Source organism: Aquila chrysaetos, chromosome 17 (genome assembly GCF_900496995.4).
Source record: "Aquila chrysaetos chrysaetos chromosome 17, bAquChr1.4, whole genome shotgun sequence".
In the NCBI taxonomy this organism is placed as follows: Eukaryota; Metazoa; Chordata; class Aves; order Accipitriformes; family Accipitridae; genus Aquila; species Aquila chrysaetos.
This window is the reverse complement of record NC_044020.1, coordinates 21907487-21920024: the sequence shown is the minus strand read 5'-3', so window position 1 is coordinate 21920024 and position 12538 is coordinate 21907487.

The following is a 12538-nucleotide window of genomic DNA, read 5'->3' as shown; positions in this document are numbered from 1 at the left end:
AGGGACAATGTGACTTGGTCACCCTTCCAAATTACTTAACCCACCGTACTAACGCAAGACAGGCCCATTTGATTTGTCTGTGGCTCCCAAGTGCCCCTGATACTTCTTCCAGTTCAGCTCAGACTGCAAATCCAGCCTACTTCATTGGCAGCGCTTAGTGTTTGACTGCCAAGGAAGGCCTGGAGCAATCCAGGGCAGGACAAGCCCAGCTCTGCCTCAGCATTTCCTGAGAACAGCTGCTTCAGATACGGGCAGTACCTCAATGTGCCCTGCCAAGATTTTCTCAATCACATTCAGAAAGCTAGACATCAAGGACAGCAGTTTCTGGAATACTGAAATGACTGAGAAGCCCAACTCCAATTTCAAAGAAATCCATGTCAGTTACAAATTCCCTTGCTAAAAGTCTGCCAGAATCTTAAAACTGAGACAGTTGCTAGCTAATTGCCACATATGCTTATTTACCTCTTCAAATGAATTGTCTGATCTTCAAAAAGGAAGAAGATCCAGAGCTTGGTAAAGTTGCAAAATAGTATTTTCCTTTTCTCTTAGGGGCAGTGGAGGAAGGGAGAAGGTAAGTAATGGTAGACAGAAGTCAATATTAATGAACTTTTCTATCCACTTAGCACCAAGACAGCAACTCCAGTTAGTCTGATCTCAAAAAGTGCCTGGCACATGCTGCTCCTGCAAGTTGCATTATTGTTCTTGCAGTGGCTTGGCCCTGGAATAAAACCAAGTGGTCTCTGTCTTCAGAATAATCTTTTCATCCTGAATGATGAGCAAAGGAAAAAGAGGTTTCTTAGCTGATGTTTCTAGTTCTAACAGACAAATAGTGCCTCATCTCTTCAACCTTGTTCCTTCCTCCTCCAGTCAGATTTTGCCATTGTTTCAGAAACTGATGCCTATTTCTGCTATTGGCCAAGAGGATATCTGAAACTTCTGACATTGAAATTTTGTTAAAAACACTGGTCTCCTAATTAATCTCATGTGGTACAGAGTAGCTCCAAGGAAACAGAAAGGTTTTGAGCCTCTATTTCTGCTCCTGCCTTCACTTCCATGAGTGAATAGATGATTTTACTTAAAACTAGCTATTTTCAGAACGGTATTTGAATGCATAAAAAGTTAGAATGTGCTGGATATATGTTGCTGATGAACATGGCTTACAGAGATATTAGCCTGCATCTAACACCTTGATTCCCGCCTGAGCAAGACTAATTTGACTCCAGAATGCCTTCAGAAGAGCAGCATATAATTGTGGGGCTTAAGAAACTAAAAGCCAACTGAAATGCAAATTTTTCTTAAATCTTAGCTCCCAACTTCAAATCATGTTGTGACTCAGTTCCATCAGTCAATCAGAGAGGAGATAACATCTCTAGAATCAAAATATACTAGCACAAGAGATATCACATATATGAGCCTAGTACAGACACCCTGTTATTCCATTTCCTGGATCTCAGGAATTATTCAAACCCAAGGACTGGATGACCTTTGCAGGTCCCTCACAGCCCAAACTATTTTATGATTCTGTGACTCCCCCAACTGTCAAATCCCAGTTCCAATGGGTTAGGAGCAATTTGCAGCAGGAAAACTGCTGCTACACCAAGAAAGAAGTTAAGATGAGGATGTGCAGTTGCTGGCCTGCTGCAGGTGGTTTACCTACAGCACTACGGGTTCCACAGACTTATGCGAAAGGTGGAACTCGGTTGCCAATGCTACCTCCCTCTTTTAAAGAAAAAAGGAGATTGCCATTTTCAAAATCTGATTTAATACAGTGCATGTTTTCAGAAGGAGTAAAAGCACATGAAATGGCAAAACCACTGGACCCACATCTTACCCCCTGCAGGTCATCCTCATTCAGAGCCAGTAGCTGAATACTGGAGCACCTACCTGTACTGGAGAATCACCTATTACCAGCTACGCTTCTCCTGCCACGTAAACACAAGTGCAGCTCAGACTGGAAGCTCTGGACAGCAAGCATCATTGAGGCTTCAATCTGGATCCTCCCAAAGGGCAAGCAGCAGAACAGTGGAACAGCCTTCCTTTTTGGATGCTAGTGCTTTACAACAGTGACAAAGGCAACTCAGATGCACATTTCAAAGCAGACAATCAAGTATGCCAAATGTGGAAAAAAACCAAACCTGTCAGTGCCACAGGTGTTGAAATGTGCAGAGCAGATCTATAATCAGCAGAAATAGACAGCATACAGAGCAGATTTCTTTCACTTATTTATAGAACACTAACAGTTATATATAACTGGCTATTTTAATTAAAATTTAAAACAGGAGAGAAAATTGCAAACCCAACCCAGATCAATGAGCTGGGTGTTTGAAAAGTATACTTCCTTTCTACCGATATCACAGCACTCAGCATGTGGCCCATACACCCCTGCTGCAGTTACTCTCTAGTTTGCAGATCGTTATGTATTTTGCATGAACACAAAACACAAAAAAATGTTGCTTGCTTTTTCATCCAACTCTTTATGCAAGCGAAAACTTTAACAATATGGCCAGCAGACCACAAAGTCCTACAGCATAAGAAAATAACAAGTAGAGACATGGTTACAAGAAAGGGTGACAGAAGGAAAGTAAAATGTAATGTTGAAGAGTCCTTATTATGCACCAGCGCTCTGTATGAAAAAACAGAGCAAAGTGCATCCCAGTGAACTTTACCACTCAAGCATCATTATTAGATAAAAGAGTGATTTTTCAGTCTGTAAAGTTTTAATGCTGAGGACTGGTCTTCTTTCCTGCTCAGGGAAACACCTACCAGGCAACTCCCCAACCTACTAAGAAGCGTTGGGCTCCGAACTGGGCCACCCCTGTGCTACTTGGAGATTGCCCTGATGACATTTGCTTTTGGCTCTCAGAGGACAATGCTACAGTCTAGCAATAATGCAGTGCATTAAGAACTGTCTGATACGGCTTATTTTCTGAATACAAACTCAGCAGGAACAATTACCCATGTTTCTCCTACTGTTCAATTCCATTTTAGAGAGACAGCAGCTGAAAAGACAATTACTTTTATGTGGTTCTGTTCAAAGCCTAGTTTGTCTAAAGCTGCAAGTGAAGAGCTTAACCAATGCCACATGTTGAAAAGAGATACGGTGACTTGGTGTATAAACATCAGAGCTCAGCTAACATGCATGTTCTCCTTCTCCAGCAGGATGAAGAAGTCAAAATCCGGAATACAACTCAGTATCATTAAGTCCCTTGGAAACCATCTTTGCAGCATCTTTTTGCAGCATGTGAAACAGATTACAGGTGCAGCTCTTACCCAAACCACACTTTGAATCAGCCTTAAGAAAGCACATCAGAATCCAAGCTGGCTGAAACTCCCAAGTCAAGTGCACGTTTTAGCAACTGCAGAGAGCTGGTGAGTTGGAAAGAGAATTTTCCATCTTCCCTCAAAATGCTGCAAGTCAGAAAGGCTGTGCTGTAAATCTTGAGAGAAACTAATTGGCCCGGTTATTACATTTGCCCTTTCACAGGAGCAAAAGCAATTATGAAGGCACATAGTGATATAGTTCACTTCACTGCTCACTCCTCCCGAGGAGAAGTGCATCCCACAGCAATTCAGCAGCATAGAAGAACACTACAGAATAGCTCATGACAAGCTGCAAGTTCAATTTCAAAGCAGACTGAGCAAAGGCTGCTACATTATTCCATCTCTCCTGAGACACACCACTGTCTTAACTCCTAACTCAGCAAGAGAAGAGGGACACCAGCTGCAAGAGACAAAAACTAACATTCAAGGACTGCACAAGAAAGTTTAATAAAAAAGCACCACAAAAAAATACATCATGTAAATTCCAAGTCGGCATCAGCCTGAAAAAACTCATCTGCTGGGAGCAATCCCCACCTGTGAAAAGTGGAAGCAGAGGAACTGTCCTGCCCCAGAAAGGGCCAAATGTCCTTTTAAGCAGGCCCAACAGTACAAAGCAAGGCTTCAGGAAAAAATGTACACGTGGAAACATTAATTGCCTGATTCAACTAAAGTTTATTAATTTCAGTAGACTGCAGCAGAGACAAGTTTATACATGAATGTTGTTTTTTTCTAATAGGGACATGCTTTTAACCTGCCAGTAGAGTTCAGCGTAGGACTATGAATTAATCATCAACTGCATCTGCCTAAGAGCAGCTGATATCTGGGATGTCTTGCGAAGGCCTGAATATACTGCCAGAGATATTTAAAAGAAAGTGCATCAAATAATGAGAAAAGTGTGTAAATTATCTGAGGGGTTATGCTTCCTACCCTACTCACAGCTTTAGATATTTTGGTCTGCTGGGTTCTCAGACCTGCCATTTCTCACTGAAATGCTCCCTAGCTCCCTCCCCAGTATAAATTAAACCAAATCTTACTTACTCCTTGCTTCAGCGCCTCGTGTCATGAGTTTACAGAGCATTTTCATGTTGGGCATGACACGCTGCTTGCCCACCGATGGCAGAAAGGTGCATTGTAACTCTGCCAGCAGCACCTCTGGGTTTTCATGCCGGTTTGGCTAGCAGAGGCACAAGAGCTATTCTAGATCTCCTCACAGCAAGGAAACGCATTTGAAGTCGCAGTGCGATGCTGCCGCTCCACCGGCTGGTGCCCACCCTGCAAGCCCCCTTCTTGGCTCTCTTCAGTGACGCGGCCACCCCGGGTCACCTTGCAAAATCCAGTGTCCTCAAATTTTTGGCAGTCCGGCTGAAAAAGTCCCCGGCAGAGGCTGACAACACAGCGCAGTCAGTGCGAGCAGAGGAAGAAGGAAAGCTAATGAGGAGATGATCGGCAGCATGAGACATGCAGTCATCGTCGCCGAAGCCCAGCGAGGGGACTAGGCTTGCCTCGTTGCACTGCTGCCCTGACCACAGAGCTTTCCAGGCGTGCTTTTGCTCGGATCCTCAGGACACCGGTGCCCCACCGTGAGAGCTGCTTCCCCCTCCTTCACGAGCCTCACCTCGCCATGCCAAGTCCTGGTGGTACAGGGTGCAGGGCACAGCTCAGGGACACGCCAGCTCCAGAAGGTCTCGTCCCCTCAGCCCTGCCGAGGACCAGGACACGTGGGGCACAGACGATCCCCCCCCAGCCCAGCCCCTCCGTGTCCCTCCCCACCAGCCCAGTAGCAGTCACGGCAGCTGCCCAGGGGTCCCTGGGGAGTCTGCCCGCCTGGCCGCTCCCCGGGGACCTCCATGGGGCTCTGTCCTCTTGGTACTCCTCAGCCACCAGGAGCCAGACAGGGAGGAGCAGTGTGTCGAGCCTGGTGGGTCCCCACAGCCCACCAGTTCCCTTTGGGGGCATTAAGTAAGAGAGAAGTAGATAAATTACAGAGACTACTGACTCCATGGACCGCTACAGTAAAACATGCACTTCTCCCCTCTTTTGGCCGAAGAGCTTTGCCTGCTGCCTGGAAAGCCAGAGCCTTCCCGTAGGCACAGGGTAGGGAAGTTGCAGGTGTCATGGCCTTGCCGAGGAGGTCTTCAGGCAGCTCCTGGTCACCCTGAGACATCAGTTGCCCAATGCCCGCTCCAGCCCGCTGACAGGAGATATGCCTGGGGTCACCCCCACCAACATGCTGCCCTTCTCTGTCTCCTCAGCACACTTCCCAGCCTCTCTCCTTATCAGCCATTGTCTGCAGCATTTGTCAGTATTTGCCTTGCTCTGTTTGACACAGGAACATCTACCCAGTGACAGCTTTGCATTCAGTTTCCTTTGGCTTCCTGATGGCTTGTCCCTGCACCACACACCACACCCATGGCCACCACTCCCAATTCCTGGCAGTCCCAAGACAGCAAGGGACGTCATTTGAAGAGCTGTGCGTGATTGCTCCTTAATTACTGGGTAATCATCCCCCGATTATGACAACTGTAATCATTGTTTATAATGATACTATTCCTGCATGTTGTGTAGGGGTGGTTTGGCACTGTTGTCCAAGAGACCCAGGGGAAGATCCCATGGCTGCCGCATCATCTCTGTACCAGCTCTGCTTCTGACTGTGGTCGGAGGGCCTCATTTCCCTCTGTGCAGGATTGTCCTGAGCTATGTGGCAGGACTCGTTCTTGTGTTCCCTCCAGAATGCTATTTTTCATTTCCTCCTATGCAGCCTGAACAAGGGTCAGAAGGCTGCAACACAAGAGTATAATCCAGGATTATAATGAATATACATCTGGCATTCACAGTAGCGTGGAGAAACCACATAGCAGCCAGTGTCACTGGTGATAAGGGTTTATTCCTTCAGTTTCAGGATGTCCTTTTAGTGAGTCTTGCCAGAAGGACTCTGAATTCAGTAGTCTCCTTTTCCGCGATAGCACCAGTCCCTAAGCAGACTGGTTGTAGACTGGAAGGTGACACAGCCCAGTTCTAGGGATCTTCAGATTTTCCTTCAGTTGTCAGTGGCCCAAAGTGTTTGCTTTCAGCAGTGATCAAACTTTATTATTCACTGCTTCAAGAGAGAGGTGATTTATTCCTATCAGATTCAGACACACTGATAATTAGAGCAATTACTAATCTAAAAAAGTAAAGCGTTTGGGTCTTGTTTATACAATTAAAAGCACTTCTACTAAAAATAAAGATGCATACAATAAAATGCAGGCTTGGGCCACACCTAGACTTACTCTAGCTGTTGCTGCAAATGGCTTTCTGAGGTGTTTCTCAGCTACAAAAAAGTAAAGCTCCTACTTAGTGGTATGCTGCCTCTAAAGGCATGGCTTTCAGGGTAAGGCCTCCCTATGTTCAGTTATGCAGTTATATGTGAGGTTCTCTAGGAGCACTGAATACAATTTACATTTCAAAGCATTTCTTTGTTAATTTAAGGAACCTTTTTTTTGCATTGTGGCCTTATTTTTAGCAACTCAGCAGCTAGGAGTCCTAATAAATTCCTAAGATTTACACTGCTGAATAGAGCGAGACTGGGACACTGGTGCTTCTGCTCATCTTCTTTTCCTCTTAGGAAAGGACCTGAATTACGAGTTTGCACAGAAGTAGTTTTCAAACAATGTAACATGCTTTTAGGCTCTGTTCATGTCTTCAACGTCCTCTCTACTGAAAAGTCTTCCCTGATCAGACAGGAGACAGAGGCCTCTGCTTGTGCTTGAATCTTTAAATATACCTTATAACGGACACGCTGCAAAAGATTCTTAGGGAGGGCAGAATTTGGCTGCCCAACAGAGGTGAAATTGCTGCAGCTGCTTGCCCCCAGGTGCAACCAGAAGCAAGGCTGAGGAGGTTATTCCCAGTAGGCACACACACACAAATGCATATACACACCACAGATATACATTCATGGCTGCCACACAGGTCTACACAGAGACACAGAGCACTCCTATGAACACAAATGGCATTAACAGCCTCCCTCCTTTTTTCCTCCCTGGCTGAGCAGGATAGAGATCCACTAATGTGAAATATATATGCATATGTACATGTACAATGTGGATCCCATCAGCAGCTGGGCTCTTGCAAACCAAAATATTGTCAGGTCGGGTAAAACAGATAGACGATGCTCTCCATGGCTTGAATGTGCTATATAACGATAGATAAATTCCAAAATTAACTTTGTGACTTAAAATTCACTTTTGATCCAATTCTGGCCTTTGGTTCCAGATCTCACCAGCAGAAACTAGCTATTAGTCCTTGTAAGAGAGAAAACATCCAGCTTCCAACATCAGATGAGTTTCAGCATTGGGCTGCTGCTGTTAACTGGTGAAGGGAGCTACTCATCAAGTTCTTGCTGCTGTCTTGAATCAGCTGTGGTGCAGCTCAGTGCTCCTCTCACATCAGGTCCCAACTGCAGGCTGACTGAGAACGAACATTCTGGTAATTAAAGCATGGAAATGGGAATCTGCTTTACACTTTGTATTTGATGCATTTTGATCAAGATCCAGACTCTTGACTGCACTGTTTCACTTTCCCTGTCTACAGGCTGAACTCTTTCTTTTAAACAAAATTAGGATGACTTACATTACACTTCAGAGCCTGCATGTCTTATCTAAGCATTTCCCACTGTTGGTTAGTTGCTGTTGGTCGCTACCCCAAAAGCAGACCTACAAAGCTCAAATTACTTAGTATGAACTGCAGGTTTTCAGGTTAGCAACATGAAAGAGTGATTCCACTGAGGGATGTAAATAGATATCCCCCCCACTGCTGCAGAGAAAACTAACCTTCCTGAATATCACACATCATGCTCCCATATTTCCCGCTGTAACCAAAGGGCAGTCAAAAGGAGACAACAGAGACAGTACCTCTATTGCTAAATGCATCCTCTTTCTGGAGGGATCTCTGAACAGACTACATGATGCTAAATGTCCTGCGTCCACCCGCTTAGGTCTCTAGAACAGATTAGAGTGGCTGAATTGCACAGTATTAGGCCCAAGTCTTTTCTGTAAATGCAGAAATAACATGAGGGCTTTGCTGCAGTCCACAAGTGTCACATGTCCTGAAATGCACAATGGAGGCATGTGGGGGTGACTGCAAGGGCAAAGCCTAATGACAAAGCAAAAAGGGGACCTACCATACTCTGGTCCAACCCATCAAGACTACCAGTAGCACTCCTTGCACTTGTATGAATTATCTCCAGAACCATACCTAGGTTTCTTCCTGGAAGGAACTGGTTGGTTCATTCCGAAGTAGTTCCCTGGGGTGAATTGACATCCATGCAGGGTGGACAAACTAGGAACCAGGACATGGGAGCCAAGTGATCTGATAGTGCAGATATACCCAGAAGATGAAGTGTTAGCTGAAGAGGCAGGGAATGACCATGTGAGCTGTACCTGTGGCAGTGGTGTTGTGTGAAGGTACACCGTGGTGGAAAGGTTGTAAAACCCTCTCAGGCTTTAGTAGCATCTAAAGTGTTTCTCCTGGAAAATGTAAGTTCTTCAAGGGTACGGATGACCTGCAGGGTGAACTTATTGGCTGGAAAAAGTGAGGTGGACACACAAAGTGATTTGAGCTGCAGAGTCTTTGGTCCCTGGTCCCTACAAGAATGACTGGCTCTTCAGGCAGAATGGAAAAGGATGCAAAAGCCTTGGTTTTGCTGCCTGAAGAATCACTCTTGAAGGCTTCTCCAGCATCCTGTTGCTTACAGATTAGCTCGCTGAGTGCTGCCCCTTGCAAAATTACAGTGGGTAGCACAGGAGGTGCTTGTGGCTTGAAACAACTCATGTGGCAGTTGTTTCATATCACCAGGAAGAAGTTTTCAAAAGCCCATAAGCCTTTGTTAGATGAACTAATACACCTGAAAAATGTCTTGTACTAAATGGAAGTCTTGGTGTTGCAAGGCATGTGTTGGAGCTATTACTCACGCATTGCTCAAAAGACTGGGAAAATCAGGTCTTAAAATACAAAGAGGGATGACATCACTTTATACGATATCTTTTATGTCTTTAAACTACTGATTCCACTGAACCAGTGGCAGCCCATAAGACCATTTTAACTAGTTGTCAGCTTATCCATGAGATCATCTAGTCTTTGCGGTGTTTTCAATTAGAATTTTCACGATCAAGATGCCTGGCTACCTGCACGTGGTAGTCCACTTGTCTTCACGATTGTTCCGTAGTGGTTTATTGGACCATGCAGCTGAGGAACTGTTGCTCTCAGGCACTTGTTCCAACTCGATTCTAGCTGATGCTATAGAGTGAGCAGTGGGAGTGTGTCCTGGCTCATGGACCAAATACAACTTCATCCTGAGCATACCTTGTGAAATGTCTATTGGTAAGGATCATCCCAATCATCCCAGAGAACGAAAACCAGCAATGTTTTTAGGTCTCAAGCCTGGCTTTCCTGTAATTGTAAAATATTCCTTTGACTTATAGAGTTTGGATGTTTCCAAAAGGGTAGAACAAGGGGATTCCATGAAATGGGAGATTGCTGAGTGGGCTAGTCTGGCGGCTGGTGTATTGTTCTCTTTTTAAAAAAAAAAACTAGATATGAAACCCAAATGAACTCCTTTAACCATAGGGAGTGAGAGGTTATTTAGAATCTGAATCTGGAGGGAACTGATTCTGATTCATTTTCTTTGTAATAGAATCCAAAATTTGACATGCTGACATTTCAAAAAGGAAGCTCTCAGATATGTTTCTTTATTTTAACTCAATTACTGTTTGCCTTTTTTAAAGCCTAGTGCGTCAGTCTGCCCGTCTACCTAAAGCAGCAGAACAATATGAATAAGGGAACAAGGAAAATAGTGAAGACAGGAAAACTTTTTTACTGAAGGAAAAATTAGTTTTACCCTTTAAAAGGCTCCCTGACACATGTTTTTGTCCTTTGTGATCAGGTGAAATACATGTTCATGGTCCCTTATGGCAAAGGTCTGTAATAACCAAATCTTAAGTTAAATCAGTATGTCATTGGTTCGAGATTTTGAGCAAATTCAGAATGTCAGCAATATAATTACTGCATCAGAATTACATTGTCCATACATTGTTGGGTATTTTATTTTTGAGAAATTAAATTTTTATATCAAAGGGTTCATTTAAATACAGTAATATTTGATACTTATTCAATTAACTGAAACAATAGCAAATAATAGTTATTGTTTGCACTGCTCCTGCACTCTTCTTGACCTCATCTTCTGTTCTTCTCATTGTGTGTCTCTGTGGATTCTCTGGCAGGCTTCCTAATCCTGTTGTTTCTGAAGAAAGATTGATTATTAGTTTTAATTGTCTTTGCTAGTCTTTTTTAAACTCTTTTTTTGGCCTGCCTCATTATGTTTATGTCCTCCTATTTTCCCCAATTTAGACACAGCAGGGTTTTTTCAAGGATGTCTGTATACGTTACACTATAAATCAAGAAAAATGGATGGTATTTCATGTGTTTCATGCCATATGAGGTTGTAATACTTTATTTTTCATAGGCAGGGCTAAAATATGTTCCAGAAAGATGACGTTGACAGCATACTAGTTAATTTACTATCAGTCTATCTGTAACAAAGATCTTGCAGGGACTGAACCGTGTGCTGTTTACTCTTCCCAATGTAGCAGTGTTACAATGCTTAATATTACCTGATCTTTATTATTACAGAAAATGAGCAATATCAGAAAAATGTTCCATCCATTCAACATAAAATGATACAGCATAGTCTACCAACTGCACTATGAGCTGCCTGTTCCCAGCAAACATTCTGAGAAATACCATCACTTGCAAATCTAACAGCTTGCAGATGGGTACATGCCTTGGAAAAGTGGAAGGCTGTGTAGGCAAATTTATCCAAAATATCCAAACTCTGAGACATACACAATGCTATTCAGAGATACGTTGGCTTTTAAAACAAAGTGTATTGACAGAGTGGGTTTGATAAGTGTGTTGTGGGGAAACATTTCTCAGATTACAACAGAGTTTCCTGAGAAGATCACAGGCTAGCAAATAGCCTGGCACTGTTGATGAGGGTATTTGCATAAGTGAAATGGAAGCTGGGGCTCTGGCCCCACATCTGTCTATTTTAGAGAAAGAAACCAGACAATAAAACAGGTATTGTAGTGTGGGGTGGGTTGTTTGTACTTCATCTCAGGTGAAGTCATGACTGAGAAAGTACTCTCAGTCCTCAAGTGTTATGCAAATGTAAAGCGGAGCCATAGAAGAGAAACAAGTAATTATGTATTACTCATTCCTCTGGAAAATCCAAGGCTTCACTGCTGAAAGCTGCTCATGTTTCCACTGAACTTCCTGCTATTTCTCTGGCACAAAGGAAAACATGACTTAGATCTGTATTGACTGAAAATTTGAATGTCTCAACTCCACTTTCAGGCTATGCAGCGTTCAGCATGGCAAATGGACATTCTCTGATGTGTTTATTTTCTAATTTGTGACTACATCTAGTGCCTAGATACTGCACATACAGCTATACTGGGCGTTTTGGCACAGTGTAAGGACATCTGAGATGTTCTACACAAGGTAGCTGGGGTATCAGTGGTGGGCTAGTCACAATTTCATAGAATTCTCTGTTGTGAGTGCAGTGTACATGCAAAACACTGAACCTAACTGCTCCCAGAAAGTGAGTGGGATCAGTGTTAGTTGGAAAACTTTACATTGCCCTGCTGTGTATGTATGCCCAGTGTAAAAGAGAAGAGGACAAGTGCATCTGATGTAATAAAATGGATTGGCACATTCAGCTTTATTTGAAAGAAAACTAACTTGTGAAAAACATATGTTTCCAATGCAACTTCAACAATCATCCCTCTGACTCATCTAGAGAAAGAATGGAGAAAAAAAATGTATGTATATATAAAATTTCTTCATAAAAGAGAGCAAATGCAGTAACTTTCTGAAGTCTGAACTGAATAAGTTGAAGACATCTTGATGCTCTGCCATCCAAAGAGGATGCCACATGACTCTGCTTTGAAAACCAAGTACATATGTGATACTTAAGTCTTTATTTGCATTGTTTGGGTCTTGAAGTGCATTTGGCACTGTTCCTCATTTCATCAAATTTCTAGCCAAACTATGATCTCCAATTACATCTTTCCTTATGCCAATACAAAGCACGGCCAGTCTAAGGTCAACAGATTGCTTTATATGGCATCCTGTATCAAGGCACCTTCTGTGTGTCTGTCCTGTAACAGCTGCTTAGTGT